Here is a 20,385-nt window from a genome sequence, read left to right as displayed (position 1 = left end):
GTCTCAACTTCATTAGTCCCGGTTCGTGCCTCAAACCAGGACTAAAGGTCTAATCTTTAGTCCCGGTTTGAGGCACGAACCGGGACTAAAGGTCACCGCACCCTTTAGTCCCGGTTCATGTCTTAAACCGGGACTAAAGGTCACCGCACCCTTTAGTCCCGGTTCATGTCTTAAACCGGGACTAAAGGGCCCGAGTGAACCGGGACTAATGCCTTAGCCACACGAACCGGGACCAATGCTCACATTAGTCCCGGTTCTAGACTGAACCGGGACTAATGGGCTGAGCCGGCCTGGACCATAGCCCTGTTTTCTACTAGTGTTAGTTGACGAGTCGGCGTTCCACTAGCCTCACAGTAAAATTGGTTGCTCATATTCAAATCTTTTTGTAAGGTGGCCTTTGTAGACTGAACCCATACGGTCATTTTCAAAGCTTTCTTTCAGAACAATTTTGATATCATATTGTGTGTGTGTTTTCTAATCAGAACAATTTTCAGTAAATTCCATGAATTTCGGTGGCATTTTGGTTAGGATTTGCATTGTGGAAATCCGAAATAATTTTGAAAATTTCTGAATTTTTGCACTATACGATGGGTCTGAAATTCGCTCGGCCTGGCCCAAACGAAACAACTAAACTGTAACCACGTGTAACTTTTCCCGGCTGGGACGACCCTCGTGGATCGAGCCGTGATCCCGGGCAATCCAGATGGTTTATGAAGTGACCAAGCAAGCCCTGAGAGAAGCTGCGGCGCTAAACCCTAACCATGAGCACGCGAGGGGAGATGTCTCCTCCGCTCCGCTGCACCCCTCCGCCGCCCGCCTCTCTGCCAGACGACGACGACCTGCTCCGGGAGATTCTCCTCCGCCTGCCGCCCCGCCCTTCCGCCCTCCCCAGGGCCTCCCTCGTTTGCAAGCGTTGGCGCAGCCTCATCGGCGATCCCCGATTCCAACGCCGCTTCCGCGGCCACCACGGCAAGCCTCCTCTCCTTGGCTTCTTCCTCGATGAGTATAGCTCCTGTCCGTTTGTTCCACTGCTGGATCGACCAGATCGCATCCCCGGCGATCGCTTCTTCAAGCCTCTCCACGACGGCAACCGCATAGTCGACTGCCGCCATGGACTTGTACTTATCTTCAGCTCAAGGCAAAACACATGGCCACCCTATTGGTGTGGGATCCCGTCGCCCGCGAGCAGTGCCGCCTCATCTTCCCACCAGAGCTGGACGTTGACCAGATGTTCATCTTCAACGGGGCGGTGCTTCGCCCTGCCCGCAGTCACGGCCATTTCCATGTGGCCCTGGTAGCCCATTACGTACGTGCTGATAATCCTAAAAGAGTTGTCGCATGCCTTTACTCATCAGAGAACGGCACATGGAGCAATATCAACTCACTGCAGCTGCAATCATTTATAGCCTCGCCAGAACCCAGCACTTTGATTGGAAATTCCATTTGCTGGTTAATTAAGGAGGGGCATCATCACAATCGCCGGTATGTCATAGTTGAGTTTGATTTGGATAGGCAGAGCCTAGCTGTGATAGAGCTGCCACCGCACATAGAAGCCGGCATTTCGAAGCTAAGGATTATGCCCACAGAGGATGGTGGGCTTGGCTTCATTGATCTCTCAGGATTCCACGCCGAGATATGGAAGAGAAAGCCTGATTCTGATGGTTTGGCTATATGGGTGCTCGACAGAGCTATTGAATTCAAGGAGCTCAGTTCAACTTGGAAGGGGTACCTATTTTTAGTGGGGTTTGCCGAGGAGAGTAATGCACTACTTTTAACACAAAGTTCTAGTGTAGATCCAGCTACATGATACCCTCTATCCACACCGTCCAATGTCTTTGAGATTTGTGCTCGTGACAGACTTTTTCCAAGCATGCAAGGTGATTAGCAGTGGTAGTAGGTCCAGGGTATCCTAGGAGGCAGCGGACTCTATTTTATTCTATGCGCATGTGAACCTCTGCAGAACACGAAGAACTCTCTCGTGCACATATCTCTTTCCTGTCACTCGTCTCTCTCTCTCATTTAAAGTCTCCTGACATGCATGCACAACAGTCTATCACGAGCTCACTTTCTTTTATTGTTTTCTCTTTTTTAACAACAATTTGATGAGCAAACACAAGCTTTCTCACACGCAGATTCCATCTTCACCTCTCTTAACTCTTAATAAAATACTTCCTCTAGCCGGGCCGGCATATAGCACTCCCGGTCAGGACATAATTGAGAATAAAAAATAAAGAAATGTTGGCCCAAGATAGAAGCCATGCATGTAGAAAAATATGTTCAAGAAAGTTCCCAGATTCTTTGCACTGTGCGCCATGCAGCCTACCTCCTAGGTACCTAGCTAGGACCTATACCCTACCGCCCCACTACACTGCTTTACCTAGCTAAAACGCTGCACCGCCTGCTAATGACGCTGCATGGCTCAAAAAAGCCTGCACCAAGCACGAATCTCGAAATATGTGGACGGTCAGGATAAGGGGTGCTGTGGAGCTCAGGCTACAAAAACCACTCATAGGTTCCGCTTTGTTCATGGTCTATCTCCAGTCAATGGAGTTTAAGAAACTTCCCAATATGACCGGCTTCCATAGCTATTATCCATTTGAGTTTTGCTACAACAACAACAACAACAAAGCCTTTAGTCTCAAACAAGTTGGGGTAGGCTAGAGGTGAAACCCATAAGATTTCGCAACCAACTCATGGGTCTGGCACATGGATAGCAAGCTTCCACGCACCCCTATCCATAGCTAGCTCTTTGGTGATACTCCAATCCTCCAGGTCTCTCTTAACGGACTCCTCCCATGTCAAATTCGGTCTACCCCGCCCTTTCTTGACATTCTCCGCACGCTTTAGCTGTCCACTATGCACCGGAGCTTCTGGAGGCCTGCGCTGAATATGCCCAAACCATCTCAGACGATGTTGGACAAGCTTCTCTTCAATTGGTGCTACCCCAAATCTATCTCGTATATCATCATTCCGGACTCAATCCTTCCTCGTGTGGCCACACATCCATCTCAACATACGCATCTCCGCCACACCTAACTGTTGAACATGTCGCCTTTTAGTCGACCAACACTCAGCGCCATACAACATTGCGGGTCGAACCGCCGTCCTGTAGAACTTGCCTTTTAGCTTTTGTGGCACTCTCTTGTCACAGAGAATGCCAGAAGCTTGGCGCCACTTCATCCATCCGGCTTTGATTCGATGAGTTTTGCTACGCGGCAGGTAATTAATAGCAAGCCCTTTATATTATTTTATTCAGTATTATAAGATAGGGAAATTTATGTCATTGCTACTAGTTTTCCTTAGAATTGTGACTTCGCCAATACTTTATGGCAAAATCATAATAAAATGGATGGAAGGGGGGCAGTTTCATAGTTACCTAAAATGTAAGGGTAAAGTGAGAAATTCAAGGAAGATTAGTGGGACTGACATACATTTTCCCTATTAGAAAATTATTATTTTTGGTTGCTGAAATGCCTATCATATCCTTTGGTATTGTGCTGATGATTGAAGTTCAAATCACATCAATTTTTTCCTTTTGCTACTTGATGAATTCTTTAAGAAGAAAAAGGTACTTAAGGTCATTGTTCTTTTTTGTTGGTTGTATGCATAAATTGTGTCTCAAACGTAGTCTTATGTGCCTATCAAGTAAATATCTTTTTAGCATCGGATGCATACCAGTTGGAAGTCAAGACAATAGTTTTTGTCACTTGTGGAAGAGCCCTGTTGTTATTAGCTAGTTTAGATGCACAACTGAACCTATTATGTTTCTCGTCGGATTTTTAGTTTTCGTAATGTCTTACTTTTCCACTTGGTTTGACAAGGATTTGAGTTTTACTGAAGATGATATCTAGAAATTATCTTATCTCTCGTGTGGATTGTGTTATGGTAATAGTCAGTACTGGACCGCGGTTGTCTGCCGTTCTCTTGAAAACGTGTGACACATAACAGTTTAAAATGGAAGAGAACTAAATGGAAGCTTAGACCTAGATAACCAAATGTGTAACTCCGTTGGCACCTTTTGGAGCTTAAAACTAGTCACACTCTTTTGTTTGGAAGCTGAAACCAGTTGAATAAACTTAAGTCCTATTTTGTTTTTTGTTGAATATCTTCCTGAAGTAAGGAGTCCATTTACAGTTTTGCACTAGAGAATAAATAATTTTCTTTGGCTCATGTTATTTTTCTCATAATGCATTACTATGCAGTCTCAGTTGACCTAGGTATCCCATTATAAGTCTCTCTATTCTTTGGTTTTCCATCAGATTGTCAATTGTTCCTGACTTGTTATCCTCGTAGGTACTGGCATTGGTGATGGGATGGTGGAGATGAAGTGAACAATATGTGAGATGATTATTTGGTGAGACATGCTAGTATAATGTGATGATTATTTTTTCCTATGTGTATTAACTCTTTTTGTAATTTGTAAGGCATCCACTACTTTGACAGAATCCTAGTTAGTAGAGTTTCTGTTAGCACACACTTGCTAAGTTATATTAACTGATAAGTATATCTAGTCAAGAAAGATGTTGCTTTTGTTTTTATATGCAGTCAATTTCTCAACTTGATCATTAGTAGATTAGTAGTTTATATATTGTCACATTCACCAGGTTCATAAATAAAAATGTTTCCAGGTTACATGAATTTATTAGCTTGTTAACTTTCCATGGTAATGAAAACAGTTGTGAAAGGCTCAAAGCTCTGTTCTGACTTCTAATGCCATGCTCTTGTAAATAGTTATATTTCAGTTTACATATAAGAAGTATACCATGCTTGTAAGTAAGCCGAATGTTTCCCCAATGATACTTCGATTATATTGCGCATGCCTTGATATTCTAGATAATTAAGTATTTTACCGTCATGATTGTACTGTTGTTATGTAGGTATGGCTAAGTTGGAGGACTCGCTTATCGGTGTAGGATTCTGTATTTTCTGCTCATGCTGTAAACAACTGGCCGAACTCAAGGTGATCGCGTTTTAGGTCATGTAGTACTAGTATGCCAGCTGATGGTGATTCAGTGAAAGAAATGCTGCTCGTGTATTTAAATGTCATTGTCTACGTGAACAACTGTGCGAACTTAAGAGTACTCTGTCTGAACCTATCGAATTCATTTTTCTTTAATTTGCTTAAGACCATTCCTGCAGTGATATAGTACAAAAAAGGCATTTCGAACAATTATTCAAATTTGGACAGTGGGGAGAATCGGATAATTCCTGAGCAGACCCCTCCCCCCCCCCTTCCCCTCCCCGCAGGCGACCGGGGGCGAACCCTAGTGCGCCGCCTCCTTCCAGCGTTCCTTCCCTATCGTCGGGCAAAGGTTGGATGGCGTGGGGTGGTGGCGGGGCCCTGCTTCCTCTCGCGCGGGCTAGAGGAAGGTGTGGGACTGCTCGGGCAGGAGTGCTAGGTTGCCGTGGGGCCTAGCGGCGCAGCGACGGGTTCACGCGGGCTCGAGGAAGGCGTGGGACTGCATTGGTGGGAGCGCTAGGTTGCCATGGGGCCTAGCGGCGCAGCGACGGGCTCACGCGGGCTCGAGGAAGGCGTGGGACTGCACTGGCGGGAGCGCTAGGTTGCCGTGGGGCCTAGCGGCGCAGCGACGGGTCTTCAAGCGGCGGCGTGCCTCTGTGCGGCGGCACGATGGTGTGCTGAAGCCTAGGCGAGGTGCGGCGGCTGCGGGTGCCTTGCCCTTTGGTGGCAGCGCGTGGGTCGGCCTCTGGGCGGATCTGTGGCCTGGGGGCCGGCCTATGGCGCGGGGGTGGGTGGAGGCCTGGTTGGGTCTCTACTGGGCGGCGCTCCTTGGCGTGGTGCTCCGGTTCGGCCGGCGCCATGTGGTGCTGGCCACGGTGACTGGACCCGTACAGGCGGCGCGGGTGGTGCTGTGGACCGGGGGCGGCGGGTCGGTGCTGCCCCATGGGGCCGAGGGCTGCGGTTGGTCTGGTTGCGATCAGCTGGTTCTTTCATCAGAGATTGCAGCGCGTGGTGGCGGTGCGGACCAGGGCGGCGGGTCGGTGCTGCCCCATGGGGCCGAGGGCTGCAGTTAGCCTGGGATGCGGTCGACTGTTTCTTCCACCATAGGTTGCAGCATGTGGTGGCGGTGCGGACCGGGGGCAGCTTTGGGAGGCTTGCGGTGGCGGCATCCGGGGTGACCGCCGGGTGGCGTGGGTTGCGGGACGGCTTGGGCCGTAGTTAGCTGTCTCCTTCGTGCTGATGGCCAGGGGGGAGGGGGGCTACAGCGTAGTGGTGGTGGCGCTTGCCCAATGTTGTCGGGTGGCAGTGACGATCTTCGAGCGTGGGCGCGTGGTAGCGGGTTGTTGTAGGTTGGTGCGGCGGCCCTCGGTGGTGGTGCAGTGGGGTCGGAGCGTGTCGCGGAGAGCCGATGGAGCTGGAGTTGGGTACTTGGCGGCTGGAGGTACCAGCTACCACCGGGTGCCCGGAGGTGCCGGCTGTCATGCCCCCCTCCCCCCCGACTGGATCTAGAGTTGCCGGATATGATCCGCGCGACCCCTTCCTCTCCGGTTACCGCTTGTTGACAGTTGGTCAGCGGCACAGGCTGGCCGTCGGGGCAGGGGTTGGACTTGGTCCCCCCGCCGGAGGCTAGTTGTTCTTTCGCGCTTGCTTCGGCTCTCTCTGTCAATGTCGTGGTGGAGGCTCGTGGCTTAGTTGGGGAGGCGGCCACAATTTTTTGGCGTCGGTGTTGAGTTGTCAGAGGATGTCGGGGCGGCGACCTGGATGGCGGACTCCACGATGTGCTTTCTAGCAGGCTTCCTGGTGGTGGTGGTGCCTTCACCTCTTGGCCGTGAGGGCGGCAAGGGTGTAGGGACGGGAGGCTCTGGCGTGCTTTGTTGATTCCCGGATCTAGTGTGGTTGGCCTAACTCTCACTATCGTGCTGACCGGGGCTGCCTCCTGGTGGTAGGGGCGAGATCATGCGTGAAAGTTTCGCGCCATGCACGGCAACGGCGGCGCCCTTGGGTGTCATTCTCTTCTTGAAGGTGTAGTTGTGGGTTTTGCTCATGTTTCAGGGCTCTGGATGAAAACCCTTGTCTATTCTCAGGCTCGGCAGTGGCGACGTGTTGCGTTGTCATCCTTCTAGGGGTGTTGTAGTGGAGTGGAGTTGTGCCATTGTCTGTTGGTCCTAGACGAGGTGTTAGGCTAGCTATAAGTTTCTTGTTATATCTTTTGAATCGCTTTGTAAGAGAGCCTTCTCTTCTTCACTTAGGGGGTGTTTGGTTCAGGGATTTTTTAGTCCCAGAGACTAGAAAAAGTCCCTAGGAACCAAACGGGAGGGACTTTTTCTACAGGGACTAGAAAAAGACTATATTGAAGAGTCTTTTTTGATTAGTCCCTGGGACTAGAAAAAGTCCTAGGACTTCTGAAACAAACACCCCCTTATCCCATGTACTGTTCGGTGTTTTTGATTTATATATAAGAACGGGGCGAGATATAGTAAAAAAGTATTCACTTTGGGACTTAAGAGAGACCGCAAGGAATTTATATTTTATTTATGACGTAGGAGTACGAGCTTTTCCAATGCGATTCTTCTGTGGACGAGCTCTCCGGCCATGCACAAGTCGTCTCCCTTCTCGAGGAATGGCACTATGATGGCTCTCTGGTTCCCTAGGTAAATAAACACAGCCAATGCGGCACCAGTCGCCGTTCCACTTCCCGGAGGAGCGGCGCCATGCCTGGACCGCGGCGCGCTATAAAACCCCACCATCCCAGCGACACCTGCATCCTTCACTCCGCTCCTCTGCTCCAGAACAAACACTCCAGCAGCAACAAGGCGGCCGATCGAAGGAGCGAGGCGACAAGATGATTCCCCTGTGGATCCTGGCGCTGGTCGCGGCCGTGTGCGCCTTCTTCTGCGGGCCGGTGGTGATGATGCATGGGCCGGGAGCCGCCGGGCTGCTCATCAGCCGGGCGGCGTTCGAAGCCTTCCCCAAGCTTTACTACTACCTGCTCCGCACGTACGGACCCGCCGCGGCCGTGTTCGTGTTCCGTCACCTCCCCCAGTGCCTGATCTCGATCTTGGCTTTTATTTTCGGTATGTGATTTGAGTGCAGGTCGATGGTGTAGGACTGCGGGTCAAGTCTTGTACTCAATCAAATGCGTTGTTCTGATGTATGTGCCCCATTTTCTAATTAACGAAATCGTTCTTTATTTACTGCTGTTTATTTATATATGCTTTGGTTATCTTCTCCTTCTTACTGCATGAGCTTTGTAAGAGTGTTAATGGCGTTAGGACGAACAGAAACCTTTTCTTGGGTGTTAAGACTTGCCATTTTGTTGAGTGGATCAGTTAGTGCCTCCAAAACTGGCTCCCCCTACTCCATTTGTTCATTTCCATTCTTACGTAAGATTAAAACCAAAAAATAATATAAGATTCTACAAATACTTTTTGAGACAAACCAAACGTATGATTTCCAAATATCCAATCTGAATACAGGAAATGAAATTTGTGGTTAAAGTTTTACATATTTGGCTCAAGCATTGCAAAATGTTTGCGGTTTTGTGATACAAGAAAAGTGGGGAGTGGGATCTTTAGGATCGACCATTCAATCGATATTAGTACAGAAACTAAAGAGATTTTGATCATAAGACCTCGAAACATGATCAATCAAGTTACCAACTTCATTGAGAAGTAATTAGCTGATAATCGTTTGTGAGTTGCTACTAGAGAAGCCTATCACAGATACTAGTACTCATGTTGCCCTAGGACATGGACTTCTTCTACTGCAATTTTAGACTTTGGAGCATGCTGATGATGTTCGAGTTACAATGTTTGCTTGCAAGTTCTTTTACACTTTAGAGATGATATTATATAGCATATTGTGTATGTTTTGAATAAGAACTGTTTTTGATAAATTTTGTGGGATTCCAATCAGTTTTGCATTGTAGAAATCTGAAATAATAATCTTGGAAATTTCTGAAACTTTTGCACTCTTTGGTGGGTCTGAAATATTTGACAAGTCATTTTCTTTCTTTCATAGCACAACTTCATATAATACATAAATCTGATATCTAGCAAAATAACTTGATATAATACATAAATATATGATTGTCTCATGCTTCTCAAGTGTAAATTACACATCAATACCAATCATTAGTAGTCTCGAACACTCGATACTGAACGTGTAGCATGGAGATTACTAGTTGTAACTCGTTGACGAAGCCATCACAACATGCCACGACGGTGGTTCCTAGCTGTCGCTCCGAGCTAGTCGCAGCTCGCGGCCATGGTGACTGCTATAGTCGCGTTCGCCCCGGCCGTTGATGGTCGCGGTGTTGGGGCAGAACCATGGTGGTGAGTGGTGCAGGCATTCGCGGGGCCGCTAGGGATGACGTGAGTTGGAGGAAAGGGGACCGCTGGGCTGAGGGGATAAGGATGGAACTGGGCAGCAGGTGAAAATGTGCGAAGCGGGGCCAACCTAAAAAAGGACGTGTGCGCGAGGTTGGCCTGTGACCTGTGAGACGTCGAACTAGATTAGATGGTGCGACGCGTGTGAGACCGGCCAAAAGCTTCGGCCGGCCTGCCAGATCAAATCATTTTCTATTTTGTTTTTCGTGTAACACCTATGCATGGGCGCTAGCGTTGGGTACACCGACTCTTACATGGCACTAACCTAATATTCTGATTTATTTTCCTCTCTAGTGTCTAAATAAGCGCCTCCCCGCTGAAGATGCCATTATAGAGGCCGCCACGTCTCTCCGTGGGACAGCTTCCATAAGACTCGTTCGTAGGTGTAGCAATTTCGTTCTACCTACAAAACCGCGCAGGTATATAGCTAGTTCTAGCATCCCTCGACACCATCGTAGTTCCTGTGTTGGGCTTTCATCAACGAGGACACCATATGCACCTACCCTTGCTTTGCTTGCAACCTTGCCAACGCTGCATCATTGCATGCAGGCGTCGACTGAGCCCCCGCACAACACCCTTCCCTGTTTTTTTGTTGTAGTCATGCCCCCCATCCTCCTTGCCATGCTCCGCTATGGGGGAAGGTGACCACAGACGTGCCTACTGCCGTGTGATGGATGTGGGGCCCACTGCCGTGTGGTGACATCGAGAGAGACCGCGAACATTTCACTTAAAAGTTCATTTTATGTCCTCTCTATAAAAGTTCACTTAAAAGCTCGTCACAAGACATGGCATTTGCGAAGGTTCGTCTGGCAGTTTTAGTGTATTTGGAAAACTTGGAAGGTTTTTTGTAAAAATGCCACGGCATTCCTTTTATTTTGAATGTAAAAAGGTCATCCAAACTGCACCGTAGGATCAAGATCATGTGACAGTTATGTTCGCTGGCAGTTTCTCCCTCATGAACGTTTGCCAGTTACCATTACCAGAAAGTATTCATGTATTTTCACGTGGCACTAGATTTCCCATCAAAAAGAAAACCGCGAGGGTATATATATAGCGGCCAAACCCCACTTCTCCATCGGTCGATCCCAGCTCTGACCTCTCCTAGGTCCTAGCTCCCCTCCTTCCCCGATGGCCGCCGCCACCATGATTCCGTCCACCCTTGCCGAGTGCGACGGCTACAACGAGGCCTTCCTCCTCGAACTGCGGTGCCACATCGCCAACCGTCCCAACGCCACCACCGCCTGGGGCGTCACGAGCAGCCGCCGGCCGATCCAGGTGACCTTCCACGCCGCCCAACCGCCGCTCCCTCCTACCTGTGCGTCCACTGTCCCGGCCTCGACTTCCACCGGTCTGCGCCCAGGGTCGTCGCCACCGACGCGGACCTCGTGCTCCTCCGCATCCCCATCAACCCCAACGCGCCCGACGACGTAAAGTCGTGGGACTTCTTCTTATACAGGCCGCGAGCCCATAGGCTGAACCTGCTCCCCAACCCGCACCCCAGAAGTTTCCACGACTCCGCAACCGCCCTCCTCAGCCGCGATAGCGGTGCCTGGTACGCCGTCGCCGCCATCAGCAATTGGTCCCCGGTGTATGAGAGTGAGACCGAGAGCAGCAGCGACGTGCCCATTATCAGGTGGGAATTCCAGCTCCACCTATACCGCTCCTATTCGTGCGACTCCGAGGCTTGGATCACCATGCCCATGTCAGTGGACGAGCTCGTGAGGGACAAGCTCGTCCCACTACCGGACAGCCTGGTCTGCAAGAAGCGGTATCACGAGACAGCCAAGACGATCACGCTCGGCGGCGAGCGCGGCACGGTCGCCTGGGTGGACCTCTGGCGCGGCATCCTCCTCTGCGACGTGCTTGTGGAGCCTCCGGTGATAGTCCAAGACATCCCGCTACCCGTTCCAGCAAGGGAGAACTGGGGTCGTCTCCTTTGGCAATTGGATCCAAACTATATCCGGGACGTCGCCATGAGTAGACACAAGGATACCATCAAGTACATTGAGATGGAGATCTGGACACCAAGAATGCTGCATAAGGACCCTGATTCCTATCTGGATTGGGTGCGATGTAAGCCGAGCGTCACCCAGGTCGCCCCTGGTGGCTGGAAGGCCAAAACATGGAGCTTGGCAATACCGCCGGTCGGTGCCGGTTCATTTGCAGACTGGCAGCCCGACTGTGAAATTGGAGTCGAACATTTGCAACATTGATGACGATGACCTACCGAGCAACAGCGACAGCGGCAGCGACGCCATGCTGAGATTAGAGAAACTTCGGATGGCGATGGCAAACCCGAGTAAACCCAATAAGCATATATGACAGCGATATTGTCTACTTCGTCTCTAGCATCAAACCCGAAGGCATGGAAGAATTGGAGATGCTGATTGCTGTCAATGTGAGGAACAAAATCCTGCTAGGAGTTGCACAACGTGCTGCCCAGAAGAACATTAATCCCATGCCCGCCTTCCTCACCAGTGAGATCTGCACATATCTAAGCAAGAGTGCAGGTAACGGACTTTTGTGTACTGCTACCCTGCTCGACTGCATGTTTTTGTGTGTGGCTATCCGTATGAATGTTCAGCTCTATATCAGCTGGTTAAACGTGTCCTGTGGTAACCCAATACAAATAGGTTACTGAATTTGTCTTGTGTTTTTGTGCAACCATTCTTATAAAATTGTGCAAAATTATTGTGGAAATTGATAGTGAAAAACTCAATCCCAAACTCTGAAAACCGTCCCCCGACCCTGATTTTAGCTAGCGCATGCCTGGATTCAATCCTACCATCCCCTGGCCCTGATTTTGGCTAGTGCATGCCGGGTTTGATCCCATTGACCGTCCCAATCTACAGCGATGTATTGTCAGTACATGGGCTAAAATAAGGCAGAAAACAATAAATTTGAGGTTATTTTTAAATTTATTTGGCCAAAATGTCTCAAACTTCCTTGAATGATCATTAAATTATTGCAGATTTTAAAGAATTATTTCAAAAAAATGGATACATTTATTGGACAAAAAGGGTTTATATTGTAAGTATACATATTTGAAGTATACATTTTTTTAGAGTATTTTTAAATATGTTCGGAAAAAATATCTAGAACTTTCCGAGAATACCCAGTATATTTTTCTTTCTTGACAGAAGTTTGGATAGTTTCATTTTTGGATAAAATTTGGCCAAAAAAGGGCCTGAATTTGTAGTTTCAGTGTATTGAATTTCAGGGCATTTTAAAATATGTTTGGCAAAAATATCTGAAACTTTTCTAAAGTGATCAGTCTTGATTTTACATATTATTTCAATTTTTCTGGATACTTTCGTATTTGGACAAAAATTGACCAAAAAAGTGGCTGAATTGTAATTTCACGCTATTCAAATCTGTTCAGCACAAATTTCTTGAAATTTTCCAGAATGGTCAGTATATTATTATTGATTTTACAGAATTATTTCAATTTTTTTTCTTGATATTCTATTTTCTGGATAATGTTTTGCTAAACATAGTCTGATAGGAGTATTGTAATTTTGGCTCATTTTTATATCTGTTCAGCAAAAATATATATTACTTTTCCAGAAGGGTCTGTATATTTGTCCTGATTTTAGTGAATTATTTCAAAATTTGCTAGATACTTTTATTCTTTGGACAAAATTTGTCCAAAAAAGGCAATAGTATTGGCTCTTGATTGGGCTAGCTGACTGGATGGTCAACGGTGAAACCTGGCCTACTCAGCGAGAACTAGGTTCGTGGTTGAATCATATCCGGGTTTTGATAGTTCAGGGTTGAATCTTTGACGGTTTTAGAGTTTGGGGTTGAATCTTATACAAACCGAATAGTCAGGGTTGTAATATGGACTCCAGCTCGACTCCCTTCTTATCCAAGTACATCTGTTTTCACTGTAGATTGGGTTGGTGTAAATAATGGCCACATGTCCATATCTTCTAGTTTCGTTTAATGTTTGTGGAGTCTGCCAAGTTGAGAGAAACTATACATTGCATTTATACATGCTTGTAATGCTAGCTAGAGATAGGTAACCAAAAGTCTGTGTTTCAACCTGTTCCTGGCACAGTGTCAAAAAAATGTCTTATATTATGTTACGGAGGGGATATTGAAGTTGTGTTTGATAAGAAATTAAGTTCCTCTGGGTTTTACTTTAATAGTAAGAAGTTTCAGCAAAGCCAACCTGGACAAGTGATTCTAGCTGCAGGTTTTTGTGTGTCTTATCTTTGTGCTAGTATCCGGCAACATGGCTGCTTTATCTAGTTGATGGAAGAAAATGAATCAGTTATTGCTCTTAACCATTTTCCTATTAACGTGACCGATATACTCTTTGATACAGGCACAGCAGTACAACTCAAACGGACTGAAAAAGAAGCTGTTAAGCCAACTCACAAAAAGGAGGGTAAACCAACCAGGGTGCAAGTGGACGAACGGACCGGCAAAACAAGGCTGCCTGTGAACCCAAGGGTAATGAATACCTTGGAGCACAGCCTGAGGCGACTTGGTGAGCAGATGAAGAATGTGGAAACTGGCGATCAAGGAGCTTGTTGAATTGATCTATGAGAAATGAGAGTTATGCAAAAAATGATTATCTGGATTGATTTATGTGGAACTTGTGTAGCCTCGTCTCCATTCGGGTTTTTTGCGACCAATGTTTTTCATGTTTTCGCTTGATTCAGTATGTTCTTGCATCACACTTAGAATATTATTACTGTATTACTCAGAGCCAAAAGAGCAACCCAAAATATTTAGCTGACCACTTGAACAATTTGCCTTAAGTGCCTGGTCCAGGTGTCTAGCTTTGGAAACAAATAAACCCAAGCCCCTGTTTGGGAGCATTGTGAAGTTTTGCTGACTTCAGCAGCACAGTGAATACATAGCATTGAACACAAATACTGGCGATTTTAAGTGAATGCTGGCCTTCGTCGAAAACCCAGACAATGAGAACTGCACTGACCACAAACTGCAATTTTCAGTGACCACATTGCATATTTCTCAAAATTCTGTGATTATGCCATGATCATTCAACTTATTTCATACTGTACTACACCGTTATTATATAGATCATGAGATTTTTTTTTAAGATGAGCAGGCCATCGAAAACTACCTTTCATTGACACACAGAAGACCCCATCAAGACCAGCACATTTTTCAAAATTCGCCAAGAACTTCCCTGAAAAATAAATTTATTGCAAAATACCCATAAGCTCCAGAAGGTAACTGAAGTAATGAACTTATTAACAAAAGCATTGGTCCACTTTTTTCAGTAAATAGCCAGAACAGCAAAGCATAGAGGAACATGAATTTGATCTCCCAAGTATTACGACCCACAATACAATCAATAAAAAACGCTGACTTGTCTGCAAATTCCTACAGAAAAGACATGTACCATTGGCCACATGACGCCGCTTATCTAATTGTCCATACTCATTTTTTCGTTATAGATGAATATTGCTTGGAGATTTTTTTTTGACAAAAAACAGCCAGCGCTGATTTCATTCATTAAGAGAAAGGCCAAGACGGCCAGGTTACATTGTCAGGTTGGTTAGTAGCTACTAATGGACAGCTAGGAATGAAAAGAAAACGAAAATAAAGGCCGGCGGCCAGGTTAGAAGACTAGTGCGCAGTCTCTAGTCAGGTGGCATCCACATTGCCCCGACAAGGCCGGCCGTGCACCAGAGCCGAAGTTCCTCGTTGATGAGCGAGCAAACCTCATCGACCGTTGTCGATCGGTGCTTAAAAATTCGAGTATTTCTCTCCTTCCAGATGCACCACCAGGCGCAAATAACGAGGCTGTTGATCTTCCTCCTGCCAGCCAGGGATAGGGATTTGACAGAGCGGTACCACCAGTCTTCAAGGGAGGGCTCCATGGCCGATGGAGGCGTGATTTGGGCGTTGAAGCGTTGGATGATCTGCTGCCACACCGACCTGGAGAACCGGCATTGGGCAAATAGGTGTAGGGCAGTCTCCGGGTGCTGTTGGCACAATATCATATTTAATGGCACGAAAGTTGACCATTTTAGAGAAAGATCTAACTTAATACACAACATATGGATCAGGCATCCAAACATGCATCCAATTGATCAATATCAGTGAAAACAATGCAGATAACTCAGTTAATCTGTTCCAGCCAAGTAGGAAACAAATGCTCATGCAGATATCTTCTAAAAGCATGTTCCAATTCAACACATCGCATACTTCGCTAAGTTGGAAAGAAAAATTATATACTTACGCTGGCTGCGACAACTAATTGTCTCCACACCCACAGCCATGTCCCTTAGGTATCCATGCCCAGCCCAACATAGGTTTAAGATCCTGGATCAGAAAAATGAATGCAAGAAGTATCCACCCATGCAACCATGTTCTTGAATGTTGCAGCTAGCGTAAGTATGTATTTTTTTCTTAAAAATGAATGCAAGAACAAGCTTGACCTGGGTAGGGTAAGGGTGTAATGGCTTTTGATCTGGATCTTAAACCTATTCTTCAGAGCTCCAAATTTCCTCTCAAACGTTACTCTAAGGTTGGAGTGTTCGAGATTGAACAGTTCCTGAGGAGTTCTTGGATAGTTTCTACCAGAGAACTCGTTCAGATTGTACCTAGTTTTCATGAAGGGTGGAAGAACGCCTGGCCGACATGCATAGGCAGCATCTCCTAGGTAGAACTTGCCATCGGGGACGATGTTGATGCCATCATGACGACTCATGATGTCACTGAGAATGTTAACATCATGTGCTGATCCTTCCTAGTCAGCCAGCACATATGTAAACTTCAGATCAAAGTCAATAGCGCATCAAGCACATTATGGCTTGCAGCTTGTGACCTTAGCACTCTAGCAATGACATGAGTACCATCTATTGCTCCAATGCAATCTTGAAATGGCATTACAAGATGCTATTATGGCCACAACGGAACAATAAGAACATATCAAGGCATGAACCACATACTGTCGGTGCTCACCTTGAAGTATGGATACCATCTTGGGCTAGTGCGAATCGTGGTAGGCTTGCAATTAAATATAGTGTGGTAGTAATTTGGAATGTGACAGGACGCAGGCTCAAAATTTATTGACGGTTCTATAATTTCTAAGTGCAGCACTATTCCCAGACGGCGTAACGTGGGCACGCTTTCTCGGCCACGTACGTGGCGTTTGCACCATAGGGTGCACCGCAACAGGCAATGTCAGCACACGTCTTGTTCCAACAACCGCGCGCGCTTGTTATTACCATCGCGCACACTTCTTTTAATTAGAATGTGTGCCCGTCTAGCGCACAAACATTGATCTGTCTAACTGTTTCTGTTTGTTGTGGCTAATCGCAAACAGTTCATTCGTGTGAAGTGTATGCCGTGAATCGCAGACACGTTGATCTGGCTGACCGTTTCTGTTGTGTTTCCTAATCGCAAACGGTTCATCTGTCTGAAGCGTATACCCTCAATCGCACACACCTTCATCTGGCTGCCCGTTTCTATTGTTCCGCCTCAACACAAACAGTTAATCCGATTGAACTGTATGCCATATATCGCACATGCCTTCATCTGGCTTCCTGTTTCTTTTGTTCTGCCTCATCGCAAACAGTTAATTGAACTGAACCGTATGCCCCGCATCGCACATGCAACTAAAATCTGAACCATGATTGCTGTATCCTTCATCGCAGACATTTTGCATCTTTTTGACGGGTTTTTAATCACCGTTTGCGATTAATGCATCGCACACAATTTCGTCAAAGGGCCTCTGATCATAGTGTCGCGTTAGCAGCATCCTGCAGTAGTGATCAAAGGGCGGATCAAGAAGACCAAGACCAACCAGAAGGACAAGATTTCGCCAGAGGAGAAACCTCCCTTGCCGGGTAGGCGAGCCTGGTCAGGTCGAGGCCTCCCCGAAGACGAAGCCAACGCGCCCAGGTAGGCCTGCCGAGACCAGCGGGGACCCACTCCCCTGCCAAGACTCCATCGCTCCACCGCATCGCAATGCAATTCACCAATCGGTGCGGTGTTGAGCCCCTAGGTGGTTAAGTGGCTATCACTTAGCGCGTGGCAGTCATTTGGAGAGAAGATTATCCCTGTGTGACACCCTGATACGTCTCCGTCGTATCTACTTTTCCAAACACTTTTGCCCTTGTTTTGGACTCTAACTTGTATGATTTGAATGGAACTAACCCGGACTGATGCTGTTTTCAGCAGAATTGCCATGATGTTGTTTTATGTGCAGAAAACAAAAGTTCTCGGAATGACCTGAAACTCCACAGAATATCTTACAATAAATAATAAAAAATCCTCGCCAAAGATGAAGACCAGGGGGCCCACACCCTTCTCACGAGGGTGGGGGCCCCCTACCTCGTGGGACCCCTGGAGACCCCCCGACTCCAACTCCAACTCTATATAACTGCTTTCGGGGAGAAAAAAATAGGAAAGAAGAAATCATCGCGTTTTATGATACGGAGCCGCCGCCAAGCCCTAAAACCTCTCGGGAGGGCTGATCTGGAGTCCGTTCGGGGCTCCGGAAAGGGGGATTCGTCGCCGTCGTCATCATCAACCATCCTCCATCACCAATTCCATGATGCTCACCGCCGTGCGTGAGTAATTTCATCGTAGGCTTGCTAGACGGTGATGGGTTGGATGAGATTCACCATGTAATCGAGTTAGTTTTGTTAGGGTTTGATCCCTAGTATCCACTATGTTCTGAGATTGATGTTGCTATGACTTTGTTATGCTTAATGCTTGTCACTAGGGCCCGAGTGCCATGATTTCAGATCTGAACCTAATATGTTTTCATCAATATATGAGAGTTCTAGATCCTATCTTGCAAGTCTATAGTCACTTATTATGTGTTATGATCCGTTAACCACGAAGTGACAATAATTGGGATACTTACCAGTGATGACCGTAGTTTGAGGAGTTCATGTATTCACTATGTGCTAATGCTTTGTTCCGGTTCTCTATTAAAAGGAGGCCTTAATATCCCTTAGTTTCCATTAGGACCCCGATGCCACGGGAGGGTAGGACAAAAGATGTCATGCAAGTTCTTTTCCATAAGCACGTATGACTATATTCGGAATACATGCCTACATTACATTGACGAATTGGAGCTAGTTCTGTGTCACCCTATGTTATGACTGTTACATGATGAACCGCATCCGGCATAATTATCCATCATTGATCCGATGCCTACGAGCTTTCCATATACTGGTTTACGCTTATTTACTTTCCCGCTGCTATTGTTACAATCACTACAGAACACCAAAAACATTACTTTGCTTTCATTACTCTTTTGTTACCGTTACCATCACTATCATATTACTTTGCTACTAAACACTTTGCTGCAAATACTAAGTTTCCAGGTGTGGTTGAATTGACAACTCAGCTTCTAATACTTGAGAATATTCTTTGGCTCCCCTTGTGTCGAATCAATGAATTTGGGTTGAATACTCTACCCTCGAAAACTGTTGCGATTCCCTATACTTGTGGGTTATCAAGACTAATTTCTGGCGCCGTTGCCGGGGAGCATAGCTCTATTCTTTGAGTCACTTGGGATTTATATCTGCTGGACACTATGAAGAACTTGAGAGATCCAAAAACCAAGATCTATCCCTCAACTACGAGGGGAGGTAAGGAACTGCCATCTAGCTCTTCACTTGATTCACCTTCTGTTATGAGTAAGCTTGCGACACCTACACCTGCTTCTACTATTCGTTTTGATATGTCGCATGTTATTGATGATGCTACTTCTGCTATGCATGATACTTATGATGAAACTACCTCTATGCCTGATACTACTATGCCACTTAGTGATTTTCTAGAGAAACGACTTGCTAGGGCTAGAGAGATTGAAAATATTGAATATGATTATGAAGATGAAAGTGATGATGAAGAATCACTTGTTATTCCTGAGGGCTATTCATTTGATCAAGATGCTTCTTTAGCTATTTTAGCCTGCAAAGATAGATATGAACTCAAAAGGTTATTAGCTAAATGGAATAAGCAATCTCCAAATGCTAGGATGAGACCTGACCCTGCTTTTGCTACTTCACCTATATGTGTTGCTCATATGGATTATGAATTCTCTGTTGATCCTGATATAATTACTTTGGTTGAATCTGATCCTTTTCATGGCTATGAATCTGAAACTGTTGTAGCACATCTTACTAAATTAAATGATATAGCCACCCTGTTCACCAATGATGAGAGATCTCGCTAATTTTATATCCTTAAAATATTTCGGTTCTCATTAAAGGGTGATGCTAAGATATGGTTTAATTCTCTTGATCCTGGTTGTGTGCATAGTCCGCAGGATATGATTTATTTCTTCTCTGCTAAATATTTCCATGCTCATAAGAAACAAGCTGCTTTAAAAGAAATATACAACTTTGTGCAAATTAAAGAAGAGAGTCTCCCACAAGCTTGGGGGAGGCTTCTCAAGTTACTTAATGCTTTGCCTGATCATCCTCTTAAGAAAAATGAAATACTTGATATCTTTTATAATGGACAAACCGATGCTTCCAGAGATTACCTGGATAGTTGTGCTGGTTCTCTTTTCAGGGAAAGAACACCGGATGAAGCTGAAATCTTATTGAATAATATGTTGACAAATGAAAATAATTGGGCACCTCCTGAGCCAGCTCCTAAGGCAGCTCCTGCTCCAATTAATGATCCTATTCCTAAACCAACTCCGAAGAAGAGAGGTGTTCTATTTCTCAGTCCTGAAGATATGCAAGAGGTAAAGAAATCTATGAAAGAAAAAGGTATTAAAGCTGAAGGTGTTAAGAATTTACCTCCTATTGAAGAAATACATGGTCTCAATTTACCGCCTGATGAAGAAATATATGATCTTAATCCTTTATTTATTGAAGAACCTCCAGACCTCGATAACCCGACACAGGTAGTAAAGGTAAATTCTCTCTATAGATATGATAAAGCTGAAATCCCTCCTACTAAAATTGCTAGTCAATGCTTGGATGAGTTTGATAATTTTATGTTTAAGCAAGAAGACTTCAATGCTTATTTTGGTAGACAATTAAAACAAGATGCCGATATGATTAAATACTTGGGTGA

At 46.0% G+C, this 20,385-nt stretch overlaps 1 pseudogene; it reads left to right on the top strand.

Moving 5' to 3' along the window:
* Nucleotides 1–779: 779 nt before the first annotated feature.
* On the top strand, nucleotides 780–1,807 carry LOC147981214 (uncharacterized; annotated as a pseudogene).
* Nucleotides 1,808–20,385: the final 18,578 nt, after the last annotated feature.

This window comes from Triticum urartu, chromosome 3A (assembly GCF_056163025.1).
Source record: "Triticum urartu cultivar PI428250 chromosome 3A, HENAU_Tu73, whole genome shotgun sequence".
In the NCBI taxonomy this organism is placed as follows: domain Eukaryota; kingdom Viridiplantae; phylum Streptophyta; class Magnoliopsida; order Poales; family Poaceae; genus Triticum; species Triticum urartu.
This window is presented reverse-complemented; position numbering and strand designations above follow the sequence as displayed.